Here is a 16,046-nt window from a genome sequence, read left to right as displayed (position 1 = left end):
CTGGGCCAACTGGGTAGCTGCCTCTAAAGCAAGTGCTGCTTCACGATGTCTCCGGTTGACCTCCTCTTGTTGTTGTCTGAGCTCCTCGCTCCTAGCCTCCATATCGCGTCTTTGCTGCTCTAACGCAGCTCTCTGCCTAGCCATCTCTTCAGCAAACGCCTCCTGCCTGGCGTGGAATTGTGCCATCTCCTCCTGGAAGGCCCCCATGGCCTCTTGGAGCTCTTCAACTCCTGGGGTCACGTCCTCGAGCATGACTCTAGGCTCATTCTCATGGTCTTATGGGCAAGGACCTTCTGATCGAGCAGGCTCTTTAGAGGAGCCTATCTTCTTGGAGACTGCATTGGTGTTCTTAGGTGCCATCTTGCTTCAGGGACCGTCTGTTCTTCTCTTCATGCTCTCATGAAAGCACCAAAAAACTTTCTGTGTATTTAAATTCTCTTGAAGGTTTGTCGTATTTGACGTTCTCACGTCGTTGGCTAAAAACACAGTCAACAATTAATTATTTTTATTAAATTTATATTAATGTCATATAAATTTTGAAATAAATATCATATTTTAATTAAATAATTTTCTTATTTTTGTTTATGTTTATGTTTGTTCTAGTTTTTGAATTTGAGAATGACAACAAAAGATTATATATTATATGTTTAAAATAATATTAAATATTATATGTGGATTTTAAATTTAAGTTTACTGCTAGTTTCTTAAAAAATGCAATTTATTGCTAATTCACAATATATTATGTTTAATATGATATTATTAAATTAAGTTTAAGTTTAAGTTTAATTAAATTTTAATTAAGTTATAAAAAATATAATTTTATTATTTTTAAATAATTGTAAAATATCTCAAAAATATCATATTTTAATTTATTTGATTATTTATTATTTTAAAATAATTATCATGGTAAAATATCTCAAAAATATCATATTTTAATTTGTTTAATTATTTATTAGTTTTAAATAATTATCATTGTAAAATATCTCAAAAACATCCTATTTTAATTTTTTTAATTATTTATTTTATTTTATTTAAGTTTAAGTGTTTACAAACTACAGTTAAATATAATAATATTCTATTAAATATAAAAATATTATGTTAAAGTTAACCTTAAAAAAATAAAAAATTGTTAAAACCAAATATTTTCGTTATCTACACATTTATTATATAGAAGAGATATTTACTTTCTTTCTCATTATTTATTACAAACTTTTAAAAAAAATCTATTTGTAAATATATTTATTAAATTTTTATTTAAGATTTTTTTAAAAAAATTAAAAAATATATATTTTTACAAAACATTAATCAAACATCTTTTGTTTTTTTGAAAACTGTAATAACTATAGGCATGTTTGGTAACATGTTTTTAAACAGTTTTATTATTAATTAATTAAAAAAATGAAAACAAAAGAGGAAAACATGTTCGGTAAGACAATTTTACTTTTTATATTTTAAAATTTTAATTACTTAAAATTTATCAATTTTTTGAAACAAGATTTTCTTGCTTTTAAATTTTTTTTAAAACTTATTTCCATTTTTTCTTCCTCTTCTTCTTCCTATTTCTTCGTCCCGTAGCCACACAGAGCCAAGACCTTTACCTCAAGCATTAATGGCTTCTGAGTTCCCTCCAAACTTTGTTCGGGTCACTTTCTCCTTTTCCTTTATTTCTCCGATCTCTTTCATCATCTCTCCCTAATATGATTTTTTTTTCTTTCAATCTCTTTTCTCATCATGGATTCTCTCAAAATGTTGGATATGCATTATAAAATGTTATTGGATCTATGAAGGAATGAAGTAAGCATTGAGGTTATGAGGTTGAATCTTTTCTACTGCTAAGGTATGAATATATTTCTAATTTTTTTTAGGATTAGGGTTTGTGGTTTGTAACCTTGTTTATTCGATTATTGTCTATTGTTTATTTGATACATGGTTATTCACCAGTTGTTTCATGATTATATTTTCTCATTTTATTATGGTTCTCTGATTGTTGAATCTCATTGTCAAAATTGAGACCTTACCATGTATTGAATTTGTTTGTGGTGTATTTAATAAAATTTCAGAGAGGGCTTCCTTCTTATTCTGACCTTTTGTAACTTTTTGTTTCCACCTAAGCATTGGAGAAAATGGGGGTTTAGATTTTACTTTATGAGAATGAATTGAAATATTAACTTTTGTTCATACATTAGCTTTTCTTGTCGAATTACAATGAATTTAAATGTCTATTTTGTATTGTTAATTACTTTTTGATTGGTTAATTGTGAAGCTATTACTCTGAATTTTGGCCACTGTTTGATAAAAACTCAGGTAGACATATTCATACACTAGCTTGGCTTGTTTGATTACAAGGAATTTTAATGTCTTTTATCCATTGTTAATTGCATATTTTATTAGTTGATTTTGATGTTCCGGTCATGGTTACTTTATGGATGATATTTTAATTAACTGATTTTGAAGCTATTGCTCTGAATTTTGGTCACTGTTTGATAAAAAATCCAGACAGGCATGTTCATGCTCTAACTTAGCTCTGCTTATTTTGCTTGGAATGCCATTTCTCTATGCTAATGCTCTTAATCAGAACAAATGAGTAGAATGACATTTGATAAATTAAATACCTCTCCAAACAAGATATTTTCATATTTATTGTAGTAGCTGGCTTCATTGGTTTCCTTGCATTGTCTCCAAAAAGAAAGTGTGTCAATAGTTGTCAAGGTCATATCTTATTTGATACATGGATTTTATTGTCCTTTCTTTTTTTCAAGTTTCTACTTAGTGCTTTTATTTTAGCTGACCCTAGACCTTAAAGCACTTTCTGTCTTTGATTTATAAAATATATGAGCATTGATTGTCGTTAATTCATCATTGATATTTTCTAGATCAAGTCTCTATTAAGTTCAAGTCTAGATCTTTTTGCTTGTCTAAGCATTATGAGAATAAACTACTTTGCTGAAAGAACTTATATCTATTGGATTGGCCTTGAGTGGAGATCAGAAACTGGGGGCAGTTTTATGAATTTAATGGTAATAAGCCCATTTTGAAAAAGTAGTCTGGGTGATAAATTGGAGAACCCATTTTGGAAATACTTATACATTTTAGTTTGACAAGTACATATTCGTTGTTTATTTTGAGATAACTGTGTGATGAAGTAAGTTAAGTTAGGATGATAGTTTTGAAACCACTGTAATTATGAATGTGGAGTTGTTCTAAAACTTTTGCTGCATGCACTTTATCTTTTGGTGGATGCATACAAGATAAATTTTATTTATTATTGAATTTGATTTTGTAGCTACTTTAGTTTACTATGGTTTTATATGTCATGTAGCTATGTGAGTCGTCTACTCTAAATGGAGGATTTTAAAGTTGGTACTTGTACTTCATTTTCAATAATGGCTGTATGCAAAATTCAATATCTTATCATTGATGCAGGCTTTTATTTTATGAGAGTTAGATAGTTCTGTTAAGCTTTTGGTTGGTTTCACTTCCATAGTTACGAGCTTCAAAATATTACTAATCCAACTTTTTTTAAGTTGCTTTTTTCAAAGAATTGAGGTTGATGATGTTGTATACCTTCAGCTAAAGCATCTTATATAAGCCAAATAAGCCAAATGGAGAAGTTGAGCCAGTGGGTAGTAGTAAAATACCATCATGTTCACTATAGAGTAGCATAAGTTAAAGCAGAATAAAACATTTTAATGTGACATTTTTCAAGAAAAATAACTACAATAATGGACAGTAAGTCATTGAGCGGTGTTTCAGCGTGTTGAAGGCTCGCTTTCCAATCCTAAAGCAAATGCCTTCATATGATCTAAGAATATAAAAGTACATTGTCATTGCTTGTTGTGGGATTCACAATTTTATAAGGATAAATACAGAAGCAGATGTATATTTTGATGGAGGTGAAGGAAATTCTGAAGTACAGGCCACTATTTTACAAAGCACGATGGAACTTTGACTGATAGTGTAGAGTTCAGTATTTCTAGAACTCATATATGTGAAATGGCTCATGTTCGTGATGAAATTGCTGACTATATATGGAGAGCTAGTCGATGATAGTGAGATTGAGTAAAAATATTAGTTGATTGTTATGACTCGTTTAATATTTTATTTTAAATTTGGATAATTATCAGTTCATATATTTTTATTTTACTATGTAAACTTTCTTGATTTTATGTTATCTCGTAGATAGATATTAAGTTTTGAAATTTGAGATTATTTGAATATTATTAATATGATCTTTTTTTACTATAATTTTTTTATTTTTTATTTTAAAATAATAAATAGTGCTCACAAAAAATATTTTTATTTTTTAGTTTAGAAAATGAAAATAAAAAATAAATTTAAAAAAACAAAATTTACCAAACATTTTTTTTATTTTTTTAAACAAAAAATAAAAATAAAAGTTACCAAATACATTTTTATTTTTATTTTAAAAAAAACAGTTTATTTTATAAAAATAAAAAAACATAAAACAAAAATATTTTTTTATTTTTGAGTTTAAAAAATTTAGGGTCTGATTGGTTCGCGATTAGAAAACTGTATTTTTGAAAAGTGGATTCTGAAATGAAAATCTGAATTTAGTGACTGAAAACATGTTTCTGAAAATGTGATTGGTTCAATGTCAGTAAACTGTTTTTTAGTTTTAAAAAATAGAATATATGATTGGTAGAAAATCTGAAAATACAACATAAACAAAATAAGTGATTGGTAGATTTTGTATGCTATATCAGCAACATGAATAAAATTTGATTAAGATTAATGATCCATATTTATAGTTGTTAATTAATATTTCTAAAAATAAAATTTGATTTTTTCAAATTTTTGGATGGGTTACCTAATGAAAAATGTGTATTTATTATGAAAATATAATATTGTAAACTTTTCATTTTTCAAATGCATGTCGATTTCTAAATATAGCTATGGTGTCTCATTGGTTAGAAACAACATTAATTATGACAAAAAAATAATAACTATATTCAAAATTAATGTAGAAAAAAAATATTTACCTATGACTTGCTATACCAAGTTACTATGTTGCCACATCATCATAATTGTTAGTACCCATCTATGGGTGGTAACCATTAAGAAGTCTTCCACATATATATATATATAAATTAGTCTAACTACCCAACCAAACATACCCACCATCTTACTCATTAATCAGTGTTATTATCTTGTCATTTTTTGTTGTTATATATATATATATCCTCATTTCTTGTTGTTATATGATGTACTGTAAGTCTTTATATGTCCAAATAGCCATATATATTTATATTATGCTATCCCTTTCAAATATTATCCCTTTCAAATATCAATCTACGTCAAAACTCTTGTATAAAATACTTTAAGGGCAGTTGTTGCATAATTCTAAATTTAACATATATATATATATATATAAACACAAAAACCCACATTTAACTTATATAAATAAAAATCTCACAATATATATACATAAAACATAGCAAATTTTAGAGATAGTTTAGGTTGATAATGGCAGAAGAGAAAAAGGTAGATGAGAGTGGAGTGGAGCAGTTAAAAAGAGAAAAATGGCTTTAGTTCACAAAATGGAGAAAACGATATTTTCTCGTTTTTCATTTGGCAGTGTAAAGTTTGAATATTGATTTGGATTCCATTTTACAAAATAACTTACCATTCATTTATTTTGATGGGACCCACAAACTCTAAGTTTTCAAACTATAAAATTGAACCCAAAATACATACCAAACAAATTTTAACAAACGCAACCTATCTTCTCAATTATGAAAATACAACTTTGAAAACAATGTTATACAGCTACTCTCCATCTCCTTGGAGACTCGGACTGTGGAATCGATGGTATTGTTTTTCCAACAAGTGTTTGGTGTGACTTGAAAGCTGGTTTTAGTATAGCGTTATATTTATTTTTTAATAATCAAACCAAATAAAGATAATGTCTAATAAATAAATAATATGGCCAATTACGTTCTTAAAGGAAAGTTGTTATGTTGTTGAGATTTAAGGAAAGAGTATTATTTTATTTAATGTATTTAAATTAGTTATATATGAGTATGACAATAATAAATTTATTTTGGGTATAATTTTTATCTTTAACATAGCTATAATTATTTATTTATATTAGTTTAGATATGTAAAGTACTTTTTGTTCATATTTATAGAAACAAAGTAAAATTTTGTCATATTTTTGTAAAATTCTTGTCAAAATGTCTTTGACTAATATTTTTTGTAACATCCTCCTGAATTACAGTGTGTTGTTTAAATAGTGTTTAACTCGCTAAAGGAGTCATTTGAGTTTAAGTCGTGTAATTAAAACTAACCACAGGTTTTGGTACTAAAAATTTCGGTCAAAAGTCAACCATTTTATTAAAAGCATTTAACTTCCATACATGAGATCCCATCATAGTTTAAAATGTTACAAACCCAAAAACGAATACAAAAGCCGACCTAGGCGAAAAAATCAAGGTCCAACCCTAGTTCCAACAGATAGCCTCGGTCATGGCGGATGAGTAGACCGCATATGTACACTCTGCCCCTGAAGCTCTCCAACTCATGGCTGGTCTAGCTTTTTCTTTCCTTTGCCTGAACCATTTAGCACCCGTGAGCTAAGGCTCGGCAAGAAAACATAAACATGCTTATAATTAGTGCATTATCAGATCACAGAATCATAACTAGTATGCCAGCAGTAATAACCCTACTCATATATGCAGTTAACTCATATAAGAGATTATAGAGTCACACTAGGGATTTAGTGCCCATCTCTCACATAACCAGCCTTTGAGCTGGCCAAGTGGGTCTAATGCTTCACATTTTAGTAATAACCCAGCAGTAATAACCCTACTCATATATGCAGTTAACTCATATAAGTGATTATAGAGTCACACTAGGGATTTAGTGCCCATCTCTCACATAACCAGCCTTTGAGCTGGCCAAGTGGGTCTAATGCTTCACATTCTAGACATCCCTAGGTGCGTTCAAGCGTGTATCTTGCTTCCAGGTCGGCTTAACCCTATCAGCCAGTGTTCAACATACTATTACTGCCCTTGACTTCTAAGCCAAGCCTTTAAACTCTCGACTCATAAGCCGAGTCCTTTAACCTTTAACTAATAAATTGTGCTTTCAATTTTCGACTGATAAGTCATGCCTTTAACATTCGATTGATAAGTCGAGCCTTAACATTCGACTGATAAGTCGAGTCCCTTAAAACCGACTATACCCTCGACTATTAAGCCAAGCCCTTCTTCAGATAACATAGGTAAACTTTCAACTTATAAGCTGAGCTTCCCCAATCAGATATACAAATCAACAATTATTACATAACATAGGTAAACACAACACATTCAATATGTTTAATAAAACATTCTCAACCTAACATTAATTCTGTACTATAATCGGACCAAGCCCTAAATGCAGACCAGGTGCAGTTTTCTTACCTCAGGTCCAAGTATAGTGTAATAATAAGAACGACCCTCGAGCACAATCCCGATTCTGAGCCCCTATCGATAACCTAGTCACAACCATAATATATGATCCCGTCAATAACAAGCAAATAAAGGCTTCGGGACCGAGTCTTTGCCTCCAGGACGTCGAACTCTGCTAAATCGGGTAGTAGAATCGATCCCGAGCCCTTAGGTTTGAGTTCTCGTTACTCAAGACCCTAGGTGGCCAAAACAGCCCAGGCGAGCCGCGACTTACCCCTAAGGGCCACGGCACGCGTCCCAGCTAAGAGAGCCCCTCCTGCCTAGGGACAAGACACGGGCCGCAACTTTCCCCATAGGGCCGCGGCGCGCCTCTGAAACAGAAGCCCCACCTGGCCCTGGGTTCGTATGGGTCGCAGTGCCCTAAGAACAAGGTCGCGACCCGACCCTTCGAACCCATAATTCGCTATTTTTTCATCAGCCAAAAACCACGCCAAATCCATCCTAGAACCTTAATTCAATCCCCATAACATATTCAACATCTTACCAGCAACAAAACCCCAGCTCAACACACTAAAAACTCTGCCCAAAATTCAAATTCATAACCTTGAGCCTCAAAGCTCAAGAACAACCAAACCAGAACTGAATTCAACTTAAAAGCAAGGTCCATGGCTTACCTCAGCTGTGATTATGTCCTCATATCTGCAACTAATCAAGCCCCAAAGTCAAGCCTTCAATTCCCAAGCTGCAACCTTTAATCCCCTTAGTTCGTCAAGAAATCTCACACCAAAGTTGAGAGAGAGAGAGAGATGGTTGGGAGAGAGAGAATGTAACACCCTACTTCTTTAGAGTTGTTACTATGTGAGTTAAAAATGTGCCATTAACTCGCTAATCGAGATTTTAGGTTAAAAGTGCAACTAAATTGAAGTAAAACACCATTTAAAGACATTAAGTATAAAATATAGTCATTCATTGAAATCATAAAGAGTTATACATTTGGGATCCCAAAATACTTTTTAGAAAATACTTTATAACACAAAATTATAATTAAGGTCGACCTAGGCAACAAAGTAATCAATACAATACATCTTCCCAAAATAACCCTGGTCGTGGCAGCCAGGTAGGCCGAACATGTACCCGTTGCCCCACACTCTCCGTACTCATGGTTGGTCGACATTTCCCTTGCCTTTACCTGCACCATAGAGAACCCGTGAGCCAAAGCCCAGCAAGAAAACTCAACACAAAACATATAACATATGCACAACTATCCATAGCATACAACAAAACATCCAACGAGCTAAACACATAATGGCCAACACCGTCCTAGGCGCTTTATCAGGCCCTGGGTTCGCGGTCTTCACCGAGAGGATGGCTCCAGCACCCTAGGAGGATCTCGCCCTAACGGCCAGCACTCATCGTGCTCAACGCCGATCCCAACCCCTTTCCGTACTCAACTTTCTTCTATTCTTGGCCTTCGTCGTTCCCGGCCTTCGCCGTTCCTGTAACGCCCTACTTCCTTAGAGTCGTTACTAAGTGAGTTTAAAAACGTGCTTTCAACTCGCTAATCGAGGTTTTAGGTCAAATAGTGTAATTAAGCCATAAACAGAGGAAAAACTTTAGAAATAATAGTTTCCATAGAAAATAATCAAAGTTTTACACATGGGATCCCAAAACACAGTTTAGAACACATTCACAATATATAAACTGAACCAAGTCGACTAAACGACAAAATTTAGGTTTATTTACAAACATCTCCCAAAATCCTCTGGCTGTGGCAGCCAAGCTGGCCAAACATGTACATGCCGCCTCACGCCTGCTACACTCACGGTTGGTTGGCTTTCTCTTTACCCTTACCTGCACCACAGAGCATCTGTGAGCCGAAGCCCAGCAAGAAAACCCACAAACAGATAACATATGCAATACATATATCAAGCATATAAACAGGCCACCAATGGGCTAAACACATACGGCCTAGCCGTCCCAGGCATTTACCAAGCCCTGGGTTTGCGGACCACGCCGTGAGGATATCCCAAGTATCCTTTTAGGGACTTGCCCTGGCAACCCGCACCCCACGTGCTCAACGCTGCTCCCGGCCCCTTGCCGTACTCGGCCTTGCACTCAACGTGCCTAACGTCGTTCCCGGCCCTTTGCCATTCCCGGCCCCTGCCGTTCTCGGCCTACACCGTTCCCGGCTCTTGCCGAACATTCACATAATATCATTCATAGCATAGCAAGCAAATACAGAATTCTAGCAAATCCAGATAAAGGGCTACGCCCTGCAGTTTAAACACATTGGGCTCAGCCCTGCATATAAGCTCTATGGGAACAAGGGTTTTCTTACCTGAGTCCCAAGCATTCCGAGCACCGACGTCCCGAGCACAGTCCTCTAATTTGAGCCTCGCTGAAACCCTAGTCACAACACATTAACTATATCCAGCCATCAAGTTCTAATTCATTAAATATCTTCGAGCCATAACCCTAACCTCTGAGACCTTGAATTCTATCAATCCGGGTGATAAAATCCATCCCGAGCCTTAACCATTGAATTCCCAAGCTTAAACACCCTTAAAAACACAAACTGGCACTAAGAGCCGCGACCCCACCCTCAAGCGTCGCGGCTAGCCTCAAAACAGAGGCTAGCACTACCCTGCAACACACACGGGTCGCAGCGCGCACACCAAGCGTCGCGGCGCGCATGAACTTCTCGACCTCCCATGGCCGCGAGCGCGCCCCTCCTAGGGTCGCGGCCCTCACCTCCAAACCCAGAATTCTTCACCAATTTTCTATATTTCCTCAAGCCAATTGACCCTGAAACTTAGCTAGCAATCCCTGATAATTAACACAACACACCAGCTCAATATCAACATCAAAATCCCATTAAAATCTGCTCCAAAACTCAACTTAAACACTCAAGAACAATCCAAACTTAACTAACATGCAAACTCTAACAAACCAGCTGCAATTCTACACATAATCTTTATAATTTAAGCTTACCCCTTGCTGAATTAAATCTTAGAACCAACCCTTTATGCTCCAAGCTCCAAGCTCCCTAAATTCCCAGCTGAACTCCTTAGACCTTATTCTTGATTCCACCAAGAATTCTCCCAATCTTCAAATGGAGAGAGGAAGAAAGACCACCTCGAGAGAGAGAAAGGGAAAAAGTCGGTTTCTGAATGCTCTACACAATTCTAAGTTTTGTTTTATTTAACTTAAGTCTATGTGGTTACCTCAAGGCTCGGGGTACCAAAACGTCCCCGAGGGCAAAATGGTAAATTTCCCCAATATTCCCTCCTATAGACATTCTATCCTCAAATATATCTCCAAATATTTATTTCCTTAACCCGATAACCCCATAACATATCAAATCCCCAAATTATCCCTCGACTCGCCCCGAGTCAGATTTTCAACCCCGTTGTGACTTTCTGGCTAACCGCTCCCTAGGACTGTCTCGGATCGTGCTGCACAAACATATCACATATATATAGCATTTATCACATTTATCACATATATCTCATTTATGCCCCTAATACCCAGACGGGGCCCACATGTACATTTAACTCAACTAAACATGCATCACTATCATATATTCACATAAATCCACATATTAGCATATTAAATCATTTATTGCCCTCCAGGCACACTAATCAGGGCCCTAAGCCCGATTAGCAAATTCAGGTCGTTACAGTTCCTAGCCTTCTCCGTTCCCGGCCTTCGCTGTTCTCTGCCTTCACCGTTTCCGGCCTTTGCCGTTCACTCACAAACATGCATCACATAGAATAATATTGATAGATATTTAAACACATACTAAACATAAACATTAGGGCTACGCCCTGAAATTCAAACAATAGGGCCACGCCCTGCAATACAAACAATAGGGCCATGCCCTGCTCTATGGGTACAACAGTTTTCTTACCTGTGTCCCGAGCTATCTGAGCACCATGATCATGTGCACAGTCCTCTAACTTGAGCCTTGATGAAAACCTAGTCACAACGCATTTATAATAACCATCCATCAAGTTCTAAACCAATAAATAACTTCAGAATATTAATCTAGCATCTGAGAGCTAAATCAGGCAGTAGAATTCTTGTCGAGCCTTCACATTCGAGTTCCCGAGCCTTAAATCCTTAATTCCCCCCCCCCCCCCCCTTTCCCATTTAGGGTCGTGACATGCCCTTTAAGGCCACGGCCTACTACTTGGTTAGAGGGTAGGGCCCTCCTTGCTGGGGGACACAGGCTGTGACCTGCACCCTCAGCCGTGCGCCTGGCGAATCAGAGGCTTCCCCAGCCTCTTCAAGCAAGCTGGCTGCGGCCTGAGCTCCCAAACCCATTAATTTCAAGCTCTTTTCTGTGTTTTTCCTCAAGCCTAAACCCTAAATTCATGTCCCAATCATCAGCCAAACTCAGAATTAAGCCTAGAATTCTTATCCTTATAGCCTAAACATCCTAACCATCCCATAAACAACCCCATGGCTTCTCCAAATAATCAAAATCAAAACACAATTCAGCTCACATGCTACTTCCAATTCCCAACAGAATTCAACAGAGAGAATTGAGTTTAAGAGCTAACCTTAGAGATGAGTTCAATCTTTAAGCCACTCCCCAAGCATCACAAGCTTCAATCCTCACAAGTTCTAGCCTAGAATCCTCTAATTTCTTCAACAAACTCCAAAACCCAAGGGGAGAGGTGTAAGCCGAGTATGAGAGAGAGAGTGTGTTGGGAATGTTTCTTTTGTTTTCTGTTTATCCAAAAAACAGCTGTGGATGATGTGGCAAGAATTTTCAACACGTGGCCAACACGTGGCAAAGATGCTACTCGCCTATCGACCAGAGACACTTCCATATGCGGGGTTCAAGTTTTATATACAACCAGCCTGGTCGTATACTCCGTTTATTTATGTATAAATTTGTATAGTTGTAATGATAGCCGAGAATATCTCTTAATTATAACCTGAATATTCGTTTATTAAGGAAAGATATGATTAATTGACTCATGTAACCCTCCTTGAGCCTATAAATATACAAGAAATAGCTCAAGGGGGGATCTTTTTCTGAATCCTCTTTTCTGATCTGAGAAGAAGAGAATTGTATTGCTATTATCCATCGTATGTATTGTTTTTCCATCTAAGGTTTGTGAAACTTAAGAACCCTAGTTCTTTGATCACACCTTTGAAGCTCAACATTAATAATAGTATCAAGTGGACGTAGGTCATTACCAATCTTTGGGGCCAAACCACTATAATTCTTGGTGTTCCTTACTTTCCATTAGATTGTATTTTCAAGCATCATGTTATTTTCCTGTCGTATATTTGACTCCGCGTCGTTGGCTAATTTGAGGGTCAACATTCTGGTGCTTTCATTGAGAGCTTGTTAAAGAATCTAATGGCAAAAACATCCAAGAAGACTGGACAGGCTGGTGGCGCTGCATCATCCCAGCCTCCTCCCCCAAATTTGGCTGAGGACGAACCGCATTTGGAGTTTGATGAGGAGGAGTAAGATTCTGAGACCCTGAAGGCAACACTGGGGGTGTTGCAGGATGAATTGGCCAATCTGAGGGCCAATCAAGAGAATGCTGCAGAGATAATGGCATCACAGCAAAGGGAAATAGAACACCAGCGTCAGAGCTGAGCGAGAGGCAGGCTGAGATAGATCGCCGACAGAGGGATGCCATGGATGCCCTTGAAGTAGCCATCCAGCTGGCTAGGAATCAGACTGCGCTAGCCTCCTAGCCAGATCATCCACCAAACGGGCCACCTCAAAGGGGTCCCAATCTTAGTCCTCCGCTCCAATCAGTAAGCCCTCAAAGGCCGGAGCAGCCACCAGTGGCTCAGGATGGTGTCCCACCTAGGGATCTTGAGAAACAGCTTCCATCTCAAGCTGGTCAAGGCAATCCCTTGCGCCCGAGGCAGAATAGGTCCAGGAAACTGCCTCGTAGCCCTAGACGCCCAGGGGATGAAGAGCCGCATTCACCAAGCAAGGGGCAGCGTCCTTCTGCCAACAGGAGGAACTCAGAGACAGTCTCTGCGGTCAGGGCCCCCCCACGGCATAACAATGCACGGGGACCCACCGACCAGAGCAGGACTCCCCCTAACGCTCAGGAAATGCCATCCCAAGGAGGCAACAAAGTGAATAGCCAGCCGCACCATAGTCAGCCACGATTCAGAGATAGCCACGGCTACAATGAAGCCGACTCTGACAAAGGAAATGCTGGTCGGAAGAATGAAGAAAGAGGTGGAGGCAGGAGCCCCCCACCTAGAGAAGACCGTCCAGCGGGTCATAACGCTGGGGGGCAGCCCAGGCAGAATAACGTCTTTAGTTGGCTCGGAGCCAGCGAGCAGCGGCGAAGAGACGATGATTTGAGGGACGTACTTAATGACCGCCGAGAAAGGCATGATGAGTACATTCCCCCGGCACCAGAGGCCCCAGCAATCCCAGAAGCTATTCAGGCTCAGATTGATGCCCTAAACTAGGGGATGCAGCAGCTAGTTGGGGGGCGAACATCCCACATTGAGTACGATCGGAGGAGAGGCACCCCCTTCGTATAGAGGATTGCTGTGGCTGAAACCCCCAGTAAGTTCAAGATGCCAACACTACCAAATTTCGACGGGTGTGGAGACTCGGTATCTCACGTTAATAAGTTTGAGATACAAATGGATATACAAAAGGTGTCCAACGATGCTTGCTGCCGCATCTTCCCGGCAACACTGTCTGACACTGCTCAGGAGTGGTTCTTTAAGTTCCCTCCTGCCAGTATAGTATCATGGGAAATGTTCGTAAAGGAGTTTTACGGACAATTCTATGCAGGTCATGTGCACCCCACTAAGGCAAACCAATTGGTCGAGATACGCCAGAAAGAGGGGGAGCCCTTGAAGGAATATGTTCAACGCTTCATGAGAGCTGCAGCTAGAGCCAAGACTGTGGGCGATGAAGGTAAGATGATGGCCCTAACTGCTGGGGTTAGACGCCATTCACCCCTCTGGAGTAGCCTCAGAAAGAATGGGGTAAGGAGCACCCCAAGAGTTCTTAGATCGAGCTGATCAGTACATCAAGCTCGATGACACGATTGCCAACGAAGGGAAATCGCCAACAAAAGACAATGGGCCTAAGGAAGAACCCACCAGAGCCGCCAGTGGGTCCGAAAAACCCAATGGAAACGGCAAAGGCAATAGGAATGGCAATGGAAGAAATGGTGGGAAGCGGGCGAACAACGAACCCTCGACCTTCGAGAATAAGCGCCCCAAAGTTAATCAATATGAACCGAGATTCACCAACTACACTGCCCTTGTTGAAATCCGAGCTAAGGTCTACCAGGCGACCAACTCAAACGTGCCCTACAAACGACCCGCACCTATAAGAAAAGATATCTCCAAGAGAGATGCAACAAAGTTCTGTCATTTTCACAATGATTATGGGCACGACACTAACGAGTGTAACCAACTGAAGGATGAAATTGAGTTCCTGATAAGGCAGGGACATTTAAGAAGATTTGTACGAGCCACGGGAGGTTCTCAGTGAGAGGCTCAAGGTGGCAACAAGTCGGCGCCTGCACGCCAACACTCGCCACCTTTACAGCTAGCTCTTGTGGCAGGTACCCTACTCACCATCTGCGGAGGCCCACATCTTGCAGGAGATAGTGGGAAAGCGAGGGAACGATATGCTCGAACCCTACGCCACAACCAGGACATCAAGATGATGAGTGTTGAGGATCGAGCACAAAAAAAGGCTCGAACAGAGGAGGAACTGATCACCTTCTCTGACGACGACGCCCAGCACATGCGATTCCTACACTCCGATCCGCTAGTCGTGGACGTATAGATTGCAAACATGATGGTGAAAAGGGTGTTGATCGATACAGGAAGTTCGGTCAACATCCTATACAAGTCTTCGCTGGAAAGGATGAAGTTGTCCGTGAAAGACTTGGAGCCATGCAACCAAACCATTTATGGTTTTTCTGGAGAAGGGCTCGCCCCAACAAGGTCGATTAGACTCCCAGGCACAGCAGGCACTGCACCTGCTAATAGGACATTACTCACTACTTTTATAGTAGTTGATTGTCCTTCGGCGTACAACGCTATGATAGGGAGGCCAATTTTGGTCAACCTACGAGCCGTTACCTCTATATGGCACCTCGCTATGAAATTCCCAACAGACGCAGGGATAGGATGCGTGTTGGGAAACCAGAGGGAATCAAGGGTGTGCTACAATGCCTTGATCACCAAGGCGAAGAAGGGTGTATCGAGAGATGCCACCGAAAAGGAGTTGCAAATGGCGACTGATGTTCAGGCCCACTCGGGTGATAATCTCACCAAATAGGGCGTTGCCCAAAGTGAGGATAGGGACTTAGATCTTCGCTTTAGGGATTTTGAAGAAGAAGTGGGACCCATCGAGGACCTTGAAGAGGTCCAATTCGATGAGGAAAATTCGACCAGAGTTGTGAAAGTCGGTAAAAACTTAGAGACAACAACAAAATAAGCACTAGTGGAGTTCTTAAGGAGGAACCAGGAGGTCTTTTCCTGGTTGCACAAAGACATGGTCGGGATAGATCCTACAGTCATCAACCATGTCCTAAACATCGACAAAAGCTTTCCACCAGTGCAAAAAAAAAAGAAGGCTGCTCGAGAAAGATAGATCAAAGGCCTTGA

At 38.6% G+C, this 16,046-nt stretch overlaps 1 long non-coding RNA gene across 1 annotated transcript in view; it reads left to right on the top strand.

Moving 5' to 3' along the window:
- Window positions 1-1,446: 1,446 nt before the first annotated feature.
- Window positions 1,447-16,046, top strand: part of LOC133777656 (uncharacterized) — a 38,286-nt gene continuing 23,686 nt past the window's right edge. The window contains exon 1 of the long non-coding RNA XR_009868748.1: window positions 1,447-1,837. This is a non-coding gene — a long non-coding RNA (uncharacterized LOC133777656). The remainder of the gene's footprint in view (window positions 1,838-16,046) is intronic.

This window comes from Humulus lupulus, chromosome 5, assembly GCF_963169125.1.
Source record: "Humulus lupulus chromosome 5, drHumLupu1.1, whole genome shotgun sequence".
NCBI classification, from domain to species: Eukaryota; Viridiplantae; Streptophyta; class Magnoliopsida; order Rosales; family Cannabaceae; genus Humulus; species Humulus lupulus.
This window is presented reverse-complemented; position numbering and strand designations above follow the sequence as displayed.